The 19478-nt window shown below is 45.6% G+C and overlaps 2 long non-coding RNA genes across 2 annotated transcripts in view; one reads left to right on the top strand and one right to left on the bottom strand.

The window, feature by feature from the left end:
• Positions 1-778: 778 nt before the first annotated feature.
• Positions 779-2503, bottom strand: LOC309527822. Its single transcript, XR_014217380.1, has 3 exons — positions 1967-2503; positions 1577-1725; positions 779-895 (listed from the first exon to the last, which is right to left on the bottom strand). It is a non-coding gene; the product is annotated as an uncharacterized lncRNA (long non-coding RNA).
• Positions 2504-2519: 16 nt separating this feature from the next.
• Positions 2520-19478, top strand: part of LOC309527813 — a 71955-nt gene continuing 54996 nt past the window's right edge. Inside the window, exon 1 of the long non-coding RNA XR_014217368.1 lies at positions 2520-2875. This is a non-coding gene — a long non-coding RNA (uncharacterized lncRNA). The remainder of the gene's footprint in view (positions 2876-19478) is intronic.

The following is a 19478-nucleotide window of genomic DNA, read 5'->3' on the forward strand; positions in this document are numbered from 1 at the left end:
GAATGGAACATAACCACAGCCCTGCCCCACGGGCCCAGATCATGATCCTGCAACAAACTGAGGTCCCACTTCGGGTATTGAAACTGGGGGAGTTTCACTTTGGGAAGCAGAGTGAGGTATCCATTTCACACACACACACACACACACACACACACACACACACACACACATAAATTATAAAATGTACCACAAAACTTATCACTTATACAATCTTTTTAGACTTCCATCAGCACCTCTGATGATCCACCGTTTTAACCACTTCTTATGCATTTCTTAACTTTATATTGCCTTTACATCTCTTAACAAATCATCCTTCCCCTTCTCCATTTTTGCAATATTTCCAATAATACTCCTCACAAAACTTCTTGCAAACCTACAAACGTCGTCTGATCTTCACAAATACTTTTCAAATAGTCTGTAAATTTACTCCAGTCTTCCGTGAATTTATGGTCCCGCTGGTTTCGAATCCTTCCTGTTAGTTTATCTAGTTCTGCATAGTCCATTAACTTCATTCTCCATTCTTCAATCGTCGGTAATTCTTCTTGCTTCCATTTTTGGGCAGTAATATTCTTGCTGCTGTTATTGCATATAAAAAGAGCTTACATTCCTTTCTATTTATATCACTCCCCACAATGCCCAGTAAAAATGTTTCTGGTTTCTTTATGAATGTATATTTCAACATTTTCTTTATGTCATTATATATCATCTCCCAGAAGCATTTCAGAGTGAGGTATCAATTTCAGGTGTCCCTTATAGGGGAGGCATTCTTGCTGAACTTGGGAGAGGTTTTTATAATATTTTGAATTCCAGCTGATCTTGATATTCCCCCGAATCTGCTGATACTTCTTTCTTGTTCATGGGTGGTGCTACTTTAGTTACATCAGCAATTCTCTCCCTGCAGATTGAAAACAGGAGGGATTATTTTTACTGCAGAAGTCTGGTTGACAATCGCATACAAATACCACAAGCACAGTCTCTGGGATTGTTTTTATTGCTTTTCCACTTGTTAGTTGCTGGGCTCCTTTAGGAAGAAGTGTGGGGCATTAATTAATTAATTAATTAATACTCAGGCTAGAGCCCAGAGTGACAGTAACCTAGAATGTGTTAGTACAAGCTTGTTCAATCATCTTTTCCAGGAATGGAAGGTTGGGAAGAGAGCAATTGGTAACTAGCTGCTACTGTTTTAAGGCAATCCAGCAACCTGACTTTCCTGAATGAGGAATTAATAACTGAGCAAGCATCCAATTTCTCCTGATCTGCCTACACTATGAGCATGCAACTGTTTCATCCTTCTCCTTACATAACATAACATAAAAATGTATTGATGTTATAGTTTATTAACTTTGTGTGTCGTGCTATGTAAAACAGCTTTTTGGTTGCTTTTAGGCTTTTGAAGGACTTTACAGTTTAGTTCTTCCTTATAATGAGGAATAACACTTATCTTTTAATCATGCTCTCTGTGTTAAAAAGAAACGAAAAAACCCTTTAAACCAGCTCCTTACACAGTGTTTGTTTGCAGGCTTCACACCCACATCTATGAAACAATGACAGCCGTTTGAAGAAAAAAGCAGCGTACTTTTTTATCTTGTGTAGGAGTCTTCCACAGGTAATTGGAGAATTTCCAAACGTTTCTTTATTGTGACTTTGCAGCAGATCCACCGCTTATTTGTGGGTGCTATACTTCAGAGTCCCTAATCAACAGTTGTTAGGGTGGCCACTTGCATGCTGTCAAAAAAAAAAGAGAACAAAAGAGGGCACAGAATGACAGCTCGTATGTGCTGATTTATCCAGATGGATGAAAATTTACAAATAACTGCTATAATTTAAAAAGAGAAGAATATACAATGCATCTCACCATACTAGCAGAGACTGTAGCCTGGTGACCTGTGAGCCAGTTCAGTCTGTGGTCCAGGTGCTGTTAACAGGAAACTTTAAGGCCCCTGTTCTCCCTCTGTATGGCTCTTACCTTTAACAGACGTGCCAATGGGGTGGCACAGGCAAGGCAGAGTAGCATGTCTCTTTTCCTGTTGGCGAGTGTCACTGCTCTTTATGGAGATGGGAAGGTGGGAGGTGCAGGGAGCTGAGTGGGACAAAGGAGAAGCACATTGTCTCTTTCGTGCCAGCAGCACACTGAACTTTGTATTGGGATTTCAGCTCCGTTCGTCCGAGCTGATAAGGCTCATCTTCCTCCGAGCCCTCCCAGCAGAGCATTAAAACAACAAAGTCCACAACGGAAGGATGAGATAGGTATGGGCTACATTGCTATACTTTATTACTAAGCTATACAGAGAGTGAAGAAAAATACATCTTCTCTCTATGAGAAGCAGAGAGCAACTGAACAAAGGAAAAACAGAACAAATGAAACAGGAAACCAGTAACGTCACATCCCGTCTCCCTTTCCCGTGAGACTCCAACAGTATCTGGACTCTGTGGAATGTAAACAGAGTCCTGTGACTGCAAGCAGCTGCACAGTGAGGAAACAGAAACTAACACTTTGCACCCCTCTGTGTCTTGGTAATGCTCAGTGTTTGGAAGCGAGGTTCGATGATTTGTGATGGTTCCCTCTTCCTTCTGCAGCAACCCTATTCTCCTCCCTCATCTGTTTCCACATAGGAGTTGCAGAGGAAAGGGGGAAATTGGCTAAAGTTGTCCACTCATCCTGCTGCATTCACAAAAACCTTCACTGGATCAAAGAGCGGTGGAAGGACAGTGCTGGATATAGTCCAATATTACTCTGATCTTTTCTCCTTTGCTGCTGTCGGGGATGAAAAGTGACACCAGAACCTTACAACAAAATAACAAGTCACTGTATTCCTGTTCCCCATTCTAAACTGGTGATTCCATCCAGAACATATGGGCCAGTGATTTTGTAGAGGTAAGGATATTTTGCTTGTTAAAATGAACGTAGGCCTCATATTGCTCATATTGGACTTTTATTCTATAACCAGCAAAATGATTGTTGTTCAGATAGGCTGCAGTTACTTTCTGTTTAAGAGAGTCAATGGAAATCTGCTGTCCCGGTGTTAAGTGATGAGGGACAACTTTAAGGCTCCTGCTAGTTGGACCAGGCAGCCTGTCAAGTAGACTTTCAAATAGAGGACTGTCTTCATGTACTTTGGCCTTAGGTTCCCTGAATCAAGCCCCAACAAGGAAGTGAAATAGGGAAGGAACAATCTCCGTGGAGCAGGTTCTTTGCAAAGATGAGTGGAGGAGACAAGGCATCTGTTCTCCTCACAGAGCTGCAATTCTCAGAGTGGTTTAACAATAAGTCCCTCTTCCTAGTGAACTCTAGAAATTGTAGGTCTGTGGGGATAATGGGGGTCTTTTAACAACTTGCAGAACCCTTAACAAACTGCTGTTCCCATGATTCTTTGCAGGAAGCCATGACTGTTTAAAGTGGTATAATACTGCTTCAAGTGTATACTGCAGATGGAGTCTAAGCCAGCAACTATTTTTCGTACGTATGATGCTTTACAACTCGAAAATTCTTTTAAGTTATAAGAAATGTGTGATAATTTTCCAAGTGTGGTCTCTAATCTTTTTGTTTTTGTTTTAGCCTGCTACTATCACAATCACAATCTGAAGCCTGGTGTGATGGCCTGGGAATCCAATTCAGAGGCTGAACCGGAGGGATCTCAGCCTGCACAGGAGTCCCCGCCTCCAGGGCCAGCTGAGCTGGGGCAGGGCCTTGTATCTGAAGCGCCTGCACCTGTGCCGGATCCTCAGGAGCAGGCACCAGGTGAATCCACTCTGGCTCTGGAGGTGATTGAGGACACATTGCCTACAGGTGCACCTCTCCCAGCCCTGTCAGGGGAAGGTGAGTCTCCCCCTGGGTCCAGTAACCCTCCAGCCTCTCCTGAGCTGCAGAGGCTCAGGGCAGAGAGGCGGAGGGAACTGGTTTCTCCCAGGAGGAGTGCTTGCCTTAAGGCCAGGAGAGGCGGGTCACCTGGGGGCCGGGACCGCCCCTGGCCTCAGAGAAGATAAAGGCCAGTCAGCCCGGTCCCAGGTTGTGGGAGCAACGTCATTGAAGACCTGTTTCGGCCAGCACCCAGACCTGTTCTTCCAGAGTTCCCGTCCTTGCCCGGCTCCTCGCTTTGGACCCTGCTTCACCCTTGGAGGACAGTCTACAGACCCTCGACCCAGGTCCCTGACAGTAATCTCCCCCTGGGACCTGCACACCTTGTTTATATAGCACTATCTTACTTTTACTGGGGTGATGATTATGTGAGAGATACAATTCTATGAGTCTATGACTGCTTCCTGAGTTAAGTATTGTTTCCCGGTCACCCGCTCAGCAAAGTTCCTACCTAGCTTCCCGCTTGTGCGGAATCCCTTTTCCAAATGCTTATCCAGACATAAGCATGTGACAATAAAAACCTGTTCCCTTGGTAACTGTGTCAATTTTGCTCTACCCGCAGCACCTTTTAATTGCCTAACTGGCATGGGTGCTATCGTTTTCTCCTTGACTCTATAAATAGAGAGGGTCTTTAAAATTGCTTAAAATGGTAGGCTGCTCAGAAAATGTTGTAGCAATGTCGGAAACATTTCTCCAATGTAATTTTTCTGCCACTCAGTCCTCCTGTGGACATAGTCAGGAGTAGCTTAATTCATTGCCGCCACCAATATTTATAAATAGACCAATGCAGCAAGTGCCATCATTATCTAGCAGGTGCACTGCAATTCAGGGAATGTTTAAAAATACTCAAGAGGCACTTTAAAGAGAGACTCTGTGTACATTTCCATTCAGGAGCCATTTTAAACTTCTGGGGTGCAACCATGCAAATTATAATGGAAAAGTGAGAGAAGTGCGGGTAGATTGATGAAGATAAAGGTGGAAGGGTGGGAATGTGAACAGAGAGGATGGGGAAATATGTACAGAGAAGACAGGAAGGTGATCTCCACACCAAACTCCTGACGCTTATATGATTAACAAAATAATTCACTCCCTACATAGCCCTAATACCACCAGTTTACAGGCAACTCTCCATTTATGTACATTCTATTTGCACATGACCGGGCACATGACCTGGAAATGTTACCCAGAAATGGAGAGCACCTGGTCAGCCAAGTCCCAAGGGAAAGCACAGCTTCCTCAGTCGAGGTGTGGGAAAGCTTCTTCCCACAGGCATCTCCCCATTTTATGTCATTTCACTGATGCCTGTGGGGGTCCATAACGTAACCCCCATGTAAATGGGGAGTTGTCTGTGAAGTGTAGGTGGGTTCAGGCATGACCCAAGACCAAGATTCAGCTCAGAAAGGATTTATTGGAACATCAGGAACAAGAAGAACAAGAAAAACAAACGGGCACTTGGCGCAGTTTATATACCTTAAGCCGGCCCAGGCAAAACACACACACTGTCTGCAATAGGTTGCCTTAATGCTGCAATTAGCGAATCACAACACTGGCCCTATCTCAGCAGAGACTGGCAGCCTGCCAGCTACTAACAATGTCATTGGAAGGTCATAACAGCCCGTATAGTGTAAGCAACCAACAAGCTAATATACTCAAACTTCAGTAACTTTTCTGTTATTTCCTAAAATTTATACACTGAATGATTGTAAAAGGCCTCAGAGCAGTATCTGTGTAAATGAACACCATACATGCAACATGAGTACTGCACAGAATATAAATAAAAAATATCATATTTTATTTCTTCACTGATTTTACTCATAGGACTTGCATATGTGTTATATGTCTAATTTATAACAGTTATAAGAACTGGCAAAAGAGCTTTTTCTGTAATGGTGAAATAAAAAAATCCCACACTGAGGATATGTTTTAAATCTATTTGTAGACTAAAGCTCACACATCTTTCCATGGGTAATATCCCTAGGTTCTCACTTTGCACACTGCAGTGGAAGCGCAAGTCATCCACATATCCTGATATGTGCAGCTTTACAGCAGTAAGGAAATATGAACTCTATGGATGTTTAGAGGTCAGTATATAGCACTAGTGGGACGCGGGTGGTGCTGTGGGTTAAACCACAGAGCCTAGGACTTGCTGATCAGAAGGTCGGCAGTTTAAATCCCCGTGACGGGGTGAGCTCCCGTTGCTCAGTCCCTGCTCCTGCCAACCTAGCAGTTCAAAAGCACGTCAAAATGCAAGTAGATAAATAGGGACCGCTCCGGCGGGAAGGTAAATGACATTTCCGTGCACTGCTCTGGTTCACCAGAAGAGGCTTAGTCATGCTGGCCACATGACCCGGAAGCTGTATGCCTGCTCCCTCGGCCAATAAAGTGAGATGAGCGCCGCAACGCCAGAGTCGGCCACAACTGGACCTAATGATCAGGGGTACCTTTAACTTTATATAGCATAGTGGTTCTACTTAGTATGTTTGTTCTGCAGCCTAGTGAATCCAATAGGAAATATTTAAAGAAAACCTGGGAAGTTGCCCATTCATGAGCAGTTCTACCTTTGCCTTTTGGGACTCTTTGGTTGCAATCCTATGCACAGTTAAAGTCACTTCTAGGAGCATAGGATTGCACTGTTTTGAGGAGCTCAATCTGCAGATGCTCTATTTGCCAAGGGAGCTTCAGTGATAATGTACAATTGCACAAATATAAGGGGAAAAGGTATATACTGTAGATAAAGGTTCACATTTGTTTTTCTTTAACCAGGCAGCTGAACTGCAAAATTTTGAAAGGATCACTGGCTTTTGCTCCTTGGGAAGAGGAGGTGTTCAATTACAATCCACTGTTTTCTAAATGGGCATTACTCCGACCCTTTCCTACCATGGATCAGCAAATTTAACAATTAACTCTAGCATGGCAGCATTCCAATTGGGTTAAATACAAAGGTCACTGCACTGTGGGTTAAAGGTAAATGAAGTTATAATTGGCTCTAATTGGTGTTCCCATAAGCTTCACTTGATAAAATAGAAAATGGCCTTCTGAAACCAGAGAAAACTGAAACAAGATATTTCTTGCAGCCAAAACTGGAGTCAAGAAGAAAAGTATAAAAGAAACACATAAACACACATAGTTATACCCAATTTTACAAACAAACAAAAAATGATTAACACAAATAGCATACGGTAGAAATATCAGCTTGGTATTATACTCTTTGGAAACAGATTAGAACTTGAATTGCAAATGGACTCCTTGAGTCCAACTTTTTGCATGTTTCTACAACTCTTCCAGCATCTTCATGTCATGCTTGCAGACATCTTTATAACACAGAGTTAGTGCGCCAACAGTCCTGGTACCTGAAGCCAGCTCCCTGTAAATCACATCGTTAGGGATCCTGTCATCTTCCATTCTGTGTATGTGAAGAAGCCAGCATAGATGCCACTGAGACAAAGTGTGAACATGCTGGGGATGTGGGCTTGGAAAAGTACATCTTTCTTTGAGACTCTGTCCTGCCGTGTGGTACCCAAAATCTTCCTGAGACAGCGCATATGGAAGGCATCGAGGCATCACTCCTGACAGTTGTAAGTTGTCCATGACTCACTGCCATAAAGCAGTGTGTTCAACACACAAGCCTGGGGGACCTTCATCTTAGTATTGCCATTGCCATAGCTGCCCTGCCAATTCATTTGTCCAGCTCAGCATCAGAGAGGTTGCTGGTTATGGTGTCCATGTGCAATCACACTGAGATTTGTGTGTATCTCTATGAAGGCAAACGGCATCCCAGATGGCAGGACTGATGATCATTATTGTACGTCTTTCAACTATGGTGTGAAGATGGGAGAAATGCTAGCTCACCCCATGAGGGAAAAATCTTTTGCATCTCCATCTTGTTTTAGCGTTGTTGCTGTTTTGAAAATAATATTCATTTGTGCTATAAATTTTTATATTCTGCATTCTTCTCCCCACCCACTACAAGAACAATGCAACGGGATAAAAAAAAATACCTGTACTTACAAAAAACAGACAAGTTATAGTCCTTACATTAGGAGTGAGAAAACTTTTGGAACCTGAGAGCCACATTCTCTTCTAGGTAACCTTCCAGGCATCACATGACAGTGGCGGGCAAGGCCAAAGGCCAAAGTAGGCTCCTCAGATACCCTCCTGATAAGTGTAGAAAGTCTCCATTAGATTATTTAAAGACACACACAAAAAGGGCCGATCAAATGGGGTGAACTTAGATGAGCCTTCAGTAGGAAGATAAAATTAGGAACTGGCATATTTGTTGGTTAAAATCCACAGATTACTTGCAGCCCAGAAAGGGCTGCCAGTCTGTACTGTTGAAACACTATATTTCTGAAAATGACTGAGTGGAAATTGAAACTCCCTTCTGCCAGATATCAAGCTTTGTGCTGAGCTAGTGTACTGCAGTCCTCCTGAATCGATGAACTTGTATTGGCCTGCAATTATGGAAAGAACAATGTATCTGTAGCTATTGTCTTAGCAATAGTTTGGCAATTCTAAAGTTAGTAAAGGCACAATTGCAAACAATTCCAAGGAGAAAGAAAAATAGGAGACATTTTTAAAAGCCAGTATGACTGCACAACAGGCATAACAAGGAACTACAAACACACACAAGCACACACACATACACACATTTAAGAAAAGGAAGGAAGGAGAACTTGCCAAAGTCCAATATAGATGAGCAGCGCAGACTTCTGGGACTGTGTCAGGAAAGCTAATCAGGATCATGCTGAGAGCAACAAAAGCATCTTTTTCAGATATGTTCAGAAGAAGAGGAAGGATATGATAGGCTCACTGTTCAGTAATTAATGTGAAATTTTAATGTATGACAAAGAAAGGCAGAACTGCTTAATTCCTGTTTTTGCCCCTTCTCCTGAAAAGGGAACTGTGGTCAAATCCACACTACACAGTTAAAGCAGTTCCTTTGAGGGAAGCCGTGGTATAATAGCGCTTTAAATGCCTGGTGTGGATGTGGCCTGTGTCCCAGCTTTCATATGTCATGTGACTAGTGGTGAGGGGTAGGGATTGGAGTTCAGACTGGTAAGGAATTGGTCAGGAAATAGCTAGCTACCTGTCAGGGAACTGACATCAGAGGAAAGGGAGGTGGTAGGGCTCCCAGAGACTGGGAGAGAGTCAGCAGCTAAAGCAGGGACAAGGAGGGGGAGCGAGGGGTCTCTGGAGGAGGATCTCAGTAATGCTGAGAGAGACGCAGCAGCCCAGGCAGGAAACAGCAGGGGAGAGAAAGGGGTGAGAGACACTTCCAGCGAAAATAGCGGGGAGGTGTCAGAAGCAACTGCAGGGAGACCCATGCTTCGCCGGAAGCTGCCACGTCGTGAGTCCAGGAGACGCGTTTCCGTTAAGGAACTTCTTTGCTGGAAGCGCTTCCGCAGGCAGCCACTGTCAGACTCTACTAGTGACTAGAGCAGACATGTCTGAGGAGCTCTGTCACACACAGAGGTTTGTGGGGCCGCACAAACTCTGAAGGGGCACAATTTTAAGCACAAGCAGCTAATCATCCCCTGATAGCAGTCTGACAGTCTTTGTACGCTGCCTGTGCAGGAGAAAGCATCATGAGCAACCCAGCCGGAACCGGAGAGGCAGGGGTTGGAGCTGGTCCAAGCTTGGAAGAAAGGTATCAAGCTCTGGAGGTCCAACTTGCGCTGCAGACGGCGAGGCTCGAGGAGAGAAGGGCTCAGGATGCTGACAAAAAGGGGAGAACCACTCAGTTCCCCAGAAAGGTACCAGGATTGGTGCAGAAGTTTGGGGGGGACCCCAAGGATTACCATGCCTTTAGGACTGAGATGCAATATGCCCTGAATGTGCAGTTTGATGAGTTCCCTGATGAGGAATCGCGAGTTGCTTTCGTAATTGGGCATCTTGAGAAGGGGGCGCGGGACTGGGTTCGACCCCTGATGGCAACGCACAACGATATCCTAAAGGACACTATGAAATTCTTTCGTGCAATGGATATCATGTTTTCCAGCGATATTGAGGAAGGGGTGGTGCGCAGACAGCTAATGGCTTGCAAGCAGGGAAGCAGATCTGTCCGTGAGTACTGGACTGAATTTACCATGCTGATTCACAGATTGGGGTGGGATTTATCGGCAGCACCCATTCAGATGCTATTTGAAGAAGGTCTTTCTTCAGCTGTGAAAGACGAGCTGGCCAGGAGCCCCAGGGCGGTGTCTATGGATCAGCTGACCAAATCTGCGCTGACCATTGGAGCGTGCCAGGAGGCAAGAGCCTTGGAGAGGCGGGAAGGGAGAGGGGAACGTTGGAAGGAGTTACGCATTCCAGACATTCCTGAGCCAGCTTTCCCGCCGGCAGAGCCGATGGAAATCGGAACAGCCCGCGCGCGCGCAGTTTCAAAGCCCAGTGAGGGGGCGAAGAAGGAGGGAAAGGGAGCCCGGAAATGCTATCTCTGCCAACAGCCAGGCCACTTTGCCAGAGTCTGCCCCCAGAGGAAGGAATGGCAAGGGATGGTGGGAGCAGTTGAGGGGGAAGAGCAGGGAGAAACGGAGCAGGTAAAAGCCAACGTCAGGGCACTGCAGCCAGGCCAAAGAGCAGTGAAAGTGCCCGTGCCAGAAGCTCCTCGACCTGCTCTAGTGATTGAAGTGTCGCTAGAGCTGCAAAATGGACACCCCCTAAAAATAAAGGCGCTGTTGGACTCAGGCAGCTCCTGCAATTTTATGAGCAAGGAGTTTGCTGCTGAACATCAGATACAGACTATCCCTTTAAGCAACCCCCTGCAGGTGACCACGATCGATGGCAGGGAACTGTTGGGAGGAGGAGTTAGCTTGCAGACCGTCCCAATGATAATGAGGGTGGCAAGGCACACAGAACTGATAGCGTTTAATGTGGCCACCTTGGGAGGCGCTCCCATTATTTTGGGAATGAGCTGGCTAGCCTTACATGATCCGCTGGTGGGCTGGCATCAAAGAGTGGTTTCCTTCGGTTCAGCACATTGCTTAGAACACTGCAGGGGGGAAAAGGGGTCAGCAGGGGCCCAAGCCACCCTAGCAGGGACTGAAGTAATGGGGAAGGGGAAGGTGCCACCACAGTATGCTGATCTCAGCGACGTGTTCAGCGAGAAGGAAGCTGACCAACTACCCCCGCATAGGCCCTTTGATTGCCAGATCAATTTACTCCCTGGAGCACAGCTTCCTGTAGGCAAGTTGTATGCCATGTCAGACAGGGAAATGCAGGAGTTGCGAGCGTTCATTGACAAGAACCTGAAGAGAGGCTTCATCAGAGAGTCCAAGGCAGCGGGGGGTAGCCCAGTGTTTTTTGTGGATAAAAAAAACACGGACAAGCCGAGGCTGGTATGTGACTTTCGGCGCCTAAATGCAGTGACAGAGCTGGCGGCTTTTCCTATGCCCAGGATTGATGATATTTTGACCAGGGTGCGAAAAGGAAAGATTTTTACAAAGCTGGACCTAAGGGGGGCGTACAACCTGATACGTATAAGGAAAGGGGATGAATGGAAGACCACCATGTTCACCCCTTTGGGGGCATTTGAATACCTCGTTATGCCTTTTGGATTACAAACAGGCTCCGCGTGTTTTCAAGCCTTCATGAACCACGTACTGGGGCCTTTGCTCTACAAGAATTGCGTGGCCTTCTTAGATGACGTGTTGGTGTATTCGGAGAATGAGGAGCAACATGTGAGAGACGTCAGAGAAGTGTTGAGCAGGCTGCAAGCCAACAGACTGTGGGTGAAACTGGAGAAGTGTCAGTTTCATACCAAGGAGGTGGAATTCCTGGGGTACCGCTTGTCAGACAAGGGGTTGGCCATGGACCCCGGCAAGGTTCAAGCGGTGCTGGAATGGAAAACACCCAAGACCAAGAAGGATGTGCAGAGGTTCCTAGGGTTTGGAAACTTTTATCGTAAGTTCATCCGAAACTTCGCCCACCTGACGGCGCCCATCACGGACTGTCTCAGCAGTAAAAAGAAGTTTGTTTGGACGGGGGAGGCGGAGCGAGCGTTTGAGGAACTGAAAAGGGCCTTCGCCTCTGATGAACAACTTCTACATGTGGATTTACAAAAAAAGCTGAGGGTCGAAACAGACGCTTCTGACAGAGCCATAGGGGCGGTGCTTCTTCTGCAGCCGGGGAAGGAGGGGTCAGAGTGGCGACCGTGTGCCTTCTTTTCGCGAAAGCTGAACAAATCTGAGAGGAACTACACGGTGTACGACCGGGAACTTCTTGCGATTCATGAGGCCTTCCGGAGATGGAGGCACCTGCTAATTGGTGCACAACAGAAGGTGCAAGTGTGCACGGACCATAAGAATCTAGAGTATTGGAGAACTGCGCGAGTGCTCAACCAACGGCAGTTGAGATGGGCCCAGGAGTTCTCCAAATTTAACTTTGAGATTTGTTACGTACCAGGCCCGGAGAACGTTAGGGCGGACGCTCTCTCACGCAAACCTGAATATTTGGAGGGAGAGGGTGCACCCGAAGAGACCCATGTCATTCCCGAGGACCGCTGGGTGTGTGGGGCGGCATTGGTGGGGCAAAGGGAACTGGTAGAGGGAACGGTGCAGGATGAATATGCCCAGGACAAACTCAGGGGTCTCAGGAGGGAGGGAGACAAACCCGGGGGTTTTGAGGAGAGAGATGGGGCGTTGTACTACAAGGGAGCGTTATACATACCTGAAGGGGAATTGAGGGAAAAGGTACTCAAGCAACTGCACGATAGCCCCACAGCAGGGCATTTTGGGCAACACAAAACCATGTGGCTGGTTACCAGGGAATTCTGGTGGCCCAAGGTCAGGGAAGATGTGCGGGAATATGTGAGAGGGTGTGACCGATGCCAACGAGCCAAGGGGGAGAGGCGGGCACCGGCAGGTTTATTAGAACCACTACCCACGCCGGAAAGGCCATGGGAGGCAGTGGCAATAGATTTCATGACTGATCTGCCCAGGTCCAAAGGGAAAACAGCCATCATGGTTGTGGTAGACCTGTTAACCAAGATGGCCCACTTTATAGCCTGCTCACATGCGGTCACAGCGGAAGAAACCGCTAAATTGTTTGTGGAAAATGTGTTTAGGCTGCATGGCGCCCCCTTGAGGGTGGTTTCTGACCGAGGGAAACAATTTACTTCCAGGTTCTGGAGGAAGCTCATGAGCTTATTGCATGTAGAGGTGAATTTCTCTACTGCCCGTCATCCAGAAACCAACGGGCAGGCGGAAAGAGCTAATGGTGTCCTCCAGCAATATTTGAGGTGTTATGTGAATGACAGAGAGAATGATTGGGTGGAGAAGCTGGCGTTGGCAGAATTTGCCTACAACAATGCAGAGAACGTGTCCACGGGGATGAGCCCTTTTTTGGCTAATCACGGGTGTCATCCCCGAGCCTTCCCAGGGGGGGAAGGGGAGAACTGGAGCGTTCCAGCCGCAGAACAGTTCGTTGAAGAAATGGAAGCGATCCATCGCCAGCTCCAACTTAATTTAAACAGGGCGAAGGAGGAATATAAGAGGCAGGCAGACAAAACCAGAAGGGAAGGGGAAAGCATTAGGGTGGGGGACCAGGTGTGGCTGTCCACCCAAGGGTTACCATTTAAAGGAGGTTGTAAGAAGTTAAGACCCAAAAGACTGGGCCCATTTGAAGTCACGCAACAGGTCAACCCAGTGGCTTTCAGACTCCGGTTACCGAACCACATGAAGTTGCACCCAGTGTTCCACAGGTCGTTGCTGTCACCGTATATAGGGGACAGAGAGGGGAGGGTCAATAGGGGACCAACTATGGAGGAAAAAGAACACAGCTACCATGTAGCGGAGATTCTCGATTCCAGGTGGAAGGGAGAGCAAGTAGAGTATTTGGTAATGTGGGAAGGGGAGCCGGAGTCGGAAAACACCTGGGTCAGGGCAGAGGATGTAGATGACGAGGTTTTGATTGAAACTTTTCATCAGAGATTCCCTCGTAAACCCCAGCCAGTGGCGAGGTTCCGGAGGGAATACTTCGCCACCACCGACGAAGAAGAAGAGTTGGAGGGGTTCTCTGATTCCGAGGTGGAGGAGGATTCAGCGAGTCGGAACGAAGACCGATGGAGGGAAATGTTCGAGACGTCTGAAGATGAAGAGGATTCTTTTCGGGGTTTCAGCTCCTCACCGCCCAGAGGAGAGAGTAGGGGCGGGGGAGAAGGGGGCCCTGGAGGGGAGGTGGATGTCAGGGAACTGACATCAGAGGAAAGGGAGGTGGTAGGGCTCCCAGAGACTGGGAGAGAGTCAGCAGCTAAAGCAGGGACAAGGAGGGGGAGCGAGGGGTCTCTGGAGGAGGATCTCAGTAATGCTGAGAGAGACGCAGCAGCCCAGGCAGGAAACAGCAGGGGAGAGAAAGGGGTGAGAGACACTTCCAGCGAAAATAGCGGGGAGGTGTCAGAAGCAACTGCAGGGAGACCCATGCTTCGCCGGAAGCTGCCACGTCGTGAGTCCAGGAGACGCGTTTCCGTTAAGGAACTTCTTTGCTGGAAGCGCTTCCGCAGGCAGCCACTGTCAGACTCTACTAGTGACTAGAGCAGACATGTCTGAGGAGCTCTGTCACACACAGAGGTTTGTGGGGCCGCACAAACTCTGAAGGGGCACAATTTTAAGCACAAGCAGCTAATCATCCCCTGATACTACCTGAAAAGTCTTTGGGGCCGAAATGAATTCTGTGGTACTAAAATAATTTGCTGATGTGCTCTCAGAATCTCATGGAGAATGAATGAGATGTCAGAGAAGTAGAGACTTGGCATTTCAGTATCGGATTGTGCACAGGTTTTCTATCCCCTCAAACTGAGTGTTCAAAGACTGGATCTGCTCTTCTGTTGGTGCATTGGATGAGACTTTGTAGATGGGATCAAGCAAATGTTAAGCTCTTTCAAGTTCTGTCCATTTCAGTAGGGCCATACTGTATATCCCATTGGATTCAGGTGGGTTTACTTCTCAGTACGTATGCATGTGAATGGACTGCACATCTTTTGAAATAATTGGCTGAGAAGATCTGTGTTGCAATTTTCCAGAATCATGTCCCATGAAGGGATCCAAGGGTCACCTGGTCCAACCCCCTTCAATGCAGGAATCTGAACTAAAGCATCCATGACAGATGGCCTTCCAACCTCATACTAGAGATCACTGTAAATGTCCTATAACTCTTACTGCCATGACTATGCTTTCTTGAAGGATACACTGTATCCTTTTGTATTCATTTACTCCAAAAGCCTGTCCTCCACTGATTTAGAAGCCAAGAAGGTGTTCTTTGGGTTAAATGTCTGTTAGGAAAGAAAACATACTACATTATTATCATATCAGTATCAGCTGCCTCAGCTTTAGAGTACGAAATTACAGGTTGTGCAAGTGCATTCACAGGTGCAGTAAAGACAAGTTGTGTTGTCTTCGGAGATCTAATTGCTAAAGAGGGGCTGAACTCCCAAGAATGGCAACTCTAGCAACTTACATTTACATTTTCTTTTTCATCAAGCACTTTCCAAAAGGAAAGGAAAGAAATTGGGTGCAAAACGAGGATACCGGTTTGCCAAACACAAGGTCACTTCCACATACAGTATATGAAAGGCGGTATAGAGTGAGTTGTGAGGCAACGTGGGCAGTCCCCACATCCTCAGACACCTGCCTGCTCAAAGCACATGGGGTAGAGTTCTCTGCATGTTTCAATGCACATGCATAGAGTTCTTCCACATCAGGAAGGAATTTGATTGGGCCGGGATCCCTCCTCATCTTTGTTCTATGCACACACAGGTTGAACTCCTCCTTGCTCTCTCAGAACACACAAATGTCAGAGGAGTTTGGCTGCCAGTACAACCCATTTATCCCTTCTTTCATTGCATGGATGGTATTAGGTGAACTACCCTATGAAACAAAGATTGGCCCTTATAAATAGGGTTAGTTGGAACATATGACATGTGACTTCTCTTTGGCCACACACACACCATACATTTAAAACACTATTATTCTTATTTTCCATATCATTTGTATTGAAGTTTTAAAATTACAAGAAAATGAAAAAAAATGCAGAAGGAAAATAAGAAAGAGAAAAAAGAGATAAGATACCAGGGGTGGGGAAGCACCCTGCAGCACCAATGCAGACATGGAACATGAGTACAGCAGAATTTTTTTGAGGTTGAACAAATACTTGTAGATATTTGGAAAAGAAAATACCACAGTAATTACCAATACGTTGAATGCAAGGTGAGTCAAACAAAAATGTTAATCTTAATTCCCTTGCTTTCTTATTATGTGAAGACCATATAAATACAGATATAATAAAATATAAGCTATAATAAAAGAGCATGGGTGTGCTGTATCTTCTTGACTGTATTTTCATCTAGCTCATACTTCAGCATAAGCTGGATAAAATATCCATCTTTATTAATAAGTGATATGAAATTGAACCATCTTTTTTTACTAGACCCCCATAGAGACTTTCAGTTTGAGGGAATATGGGTCTCCTAACAACTCTCAGCACTGCTGACAAACTTAACTTCCTATAATTCTTGGGGGGGAACTATGTCTGTTTAAAGAGGTATGATACGGCTTTAAATGAATGGTATGAATGTGATCTTTCTCTTGTCCAATTTCAAACTTAGGCTATTGCTGATGCAGAGCAGATCCTAAAGGAAAGTCCTTTCCTAAGCTTGGTAGAGTGCCACTGAAACATTGGATAAAACTCCATTCCAAATCCTTCATAAATGTATTAAACCCAAGATAAAGCTAATTGGGTACATTGTCTGAAACTCTTGATTCTTGTTCCTAGCCATTCTTCAGGTTCAAAGGCACATATTGATTCCGCCTGATCTCAAAAGTTAACAAAATTAAAAAGCAATGATACCAAGTTAGTGTGATACTAGAATTCAATTTCTTCACTTTATCCTGCCCACTAATCAGCAAAAACTTTATTTTTTGCCTGAATGACTTTTCAAGGCTAAGAATTAAGAACATAAACTTTCTTCCATCATTGCCTATGGCAAAAACATTGCAGGGTTTATGAACTGAAATCTTTGCAAGCAATATATATGGAGCAATGATTGGTATATTGGATCTGCTGTAGCCATTTACTCAAAGCATGGGCCAGAAACCACACAATGTATTTTTCTCATGCTGTGTATGTTTTAGGTGCAACTCATTCTGGTACCCTTCCCCCCTCAAATTCTACAAATCTGTCTACATCTACATCTATGTAAGACTCAGGAACTAACTTCAGAAGCTCTGTAATTGAGCTCTGCCTGTCATTGGCTCAAGCTTCACCTCCTAATGGCTTCCATTCTTTCATCCTACCAGTCCCAATGGGCATTAGCTACTACTGTGTCTCTGAATACCAGTTTCTGGAGAATGAAAGTGGGTAGAGTGGTTTCACACTCATGTCCAGCTTGTGGGCTTCCCATGGGCATCTGGTTGGCCACTGTGAAAATGGGATGCTGGACGTAGAGTAGATGAGCCTCTGGTCTGATCCAGCAGTGCTCGTTATGCATTCAAAAGCAATGATTCTGTTCTAAAGCAGAACTGGTCCAACTGAAGAAGGTTGAAACAAAAAGTTGCTTGGTTAGATAGTCCCTAGTCAAGGGCAATCAATGAGATTTGTGCAAAACAAGGAGTTAAAAATTAGTTACTTATGGATCACCTGGCTTGCTTGCTCCACTACATCCAACTATTGATTATTTTTGCAAACGAATGTACCACTTGAGTAAAATAGTGCCTGCACCATCAAGCTCATTTCTATATGATCTGTCACTGAAAATATCCAAGATCATGCCTATTCATAATCTGATTTTCATAATGAGGCAAAGCTCTGAGTAATTTTAGTTTTGCATGGTACCTCCTTGGGGATTCATAATGACTGTCTGTAATCCCCCCCTTTCTAGAACAGGAAAGTCGCCCCCCCTCAGAGATCTCTGCAGTTTCACAGTCCTCCCCCCCCCCGGCTTTGCTGACACCAGCATTTTGTGGACTTTTCCTCCCCCACATTTCACACGATGTGACATTCCTGGCTGAAATACAAACTGAACTCAGCAGATCACTTTGGACATGGGCTGGCACCAAGCATATTGGCAACACTGACAACGAGGGGTAAACTTAATAGGGAAAGACTTTCAATGACTTCCCTAAATATGTATCTTTTATACAGACAAAATGAAGAGGAGACAGAAAATAATACTGTGATGGTGAAACATCCCCAGGCACATAAAAAGCAAGCTCTGTGCTTGTTCAACTTTGTCAGAGTGGAAATGTTTATAAGAAGGGGGACAATAACAGCCTACATCATGCTCTTGGCATTTTGGACATGCTCTCTAAACCCGGTGGAGGTTGATGCCCATTGGAACTAGTAGGGAGGGAGGCAGGGAGCCCAACAGTAGGGGGTGCCAAAACCAATGACAGGCAGAGCCAACAAATTCTAGTCTCGCTCCCAACCTCTTCCCTGCTGAGTTCTACAGGGGGCCGTGCTGAGGCTGAGGAGCAGGAAGAAGCTGACAGCCAATTCACCCCCTAGACTGGTTGTAAGGTTGGTATCCACCAAGTTTTACTCAAGAGTAGCCCAGGGCTTTTTTCACTCCCTCTGTGTGTGTACTCAAAAGGGCACTTTAACCATGCAAACTGGTGTTGTTAATCTTCATTTTATTTATATAAATAAATAACACATTGAAACGTATTTTAATAGTAAATTATTTTTATCTTAAAACACCTGTCATTTAACATGTTATTAAAAATGTCCATGACATCCCCCCCCCCTTTACAAAATTCCAATCAGCATAAATCTCTGCAACAGGCTGGCATTGTCTCGTGTCCCTGTCTAAAAGAATGGGGACAATGGCAGGCCAGGGATCATAATAGGCTGCACCAATCCCATTCAGGGCTATTTTAGTTCAGCTTAGCTTAGTTTAGCTTAAAAAGGTAAAGGTACCCCTGCCTGTACGGGCCAGTCGTATCCGACTCTAGGGTTGTGCACTCATCTCGCTCAAGAGGCTGGGAGCTGGTGCCATCCAAAGACACTTCCGGGTCACGTGGCCAGCGTGACGAAGCTGCTCTGGCGAGCCAGCACCAGTGCCGCGCATGGAAACGCCGTTTACCTTCCCGCTATAAAGCGGTACCTATTTATCTACTTGCACTTAGAGGTGCTTTCGAACTGCTAGGTGGGCAGGAGCTGGGACTGAACAACGGGAGCTCACCCCGCCACGGGGATTCGAACCGCCGACCTTGCAATCAGCAAGTCCTAGGCACTGAGGTTTTACCCACAGCGCCACCCGCGTCCCACAGCTTAGCTTAGTTTAGTTTAGCTTAGCTTAGTTTAGCTTAGTTTATATTTCTATACCACTTTATATTTTTACCAAAAAAAAATCTCCAAGTGGTTTACAACACATTAAAACATCAAATAAAACAATCCAGGACACAATATTATTGAAGGGAATCAAATAAGTATGCATTCAAAGTAACATACTTAACACGAAAATAAAATACCGGTATTATCAAAACCATAGAACATATCTGCTGCTGCTAATCCTGCCAATGGTGGTTCGTGTTGGGCGGTGGCTATGGAAATTCAGGCTCAACAACCTGGACCTGCAGTAAGCGACAGCCAAGAAGGCCTCTGGCCTCTTCAGCAGCCTCAGCTTCTGTTG

This window comes from Podarcis vaucheri (genome assembly GCF_965113315.1).
Source record: "Podarcis vaucheri genome assembly, chromosome: 2".
NCBI lineage: Eukaryota > Metazoa > Chordata > Lepidosauria > Squamata > Lacertidae > Podarcis > Podarcis vaucheri.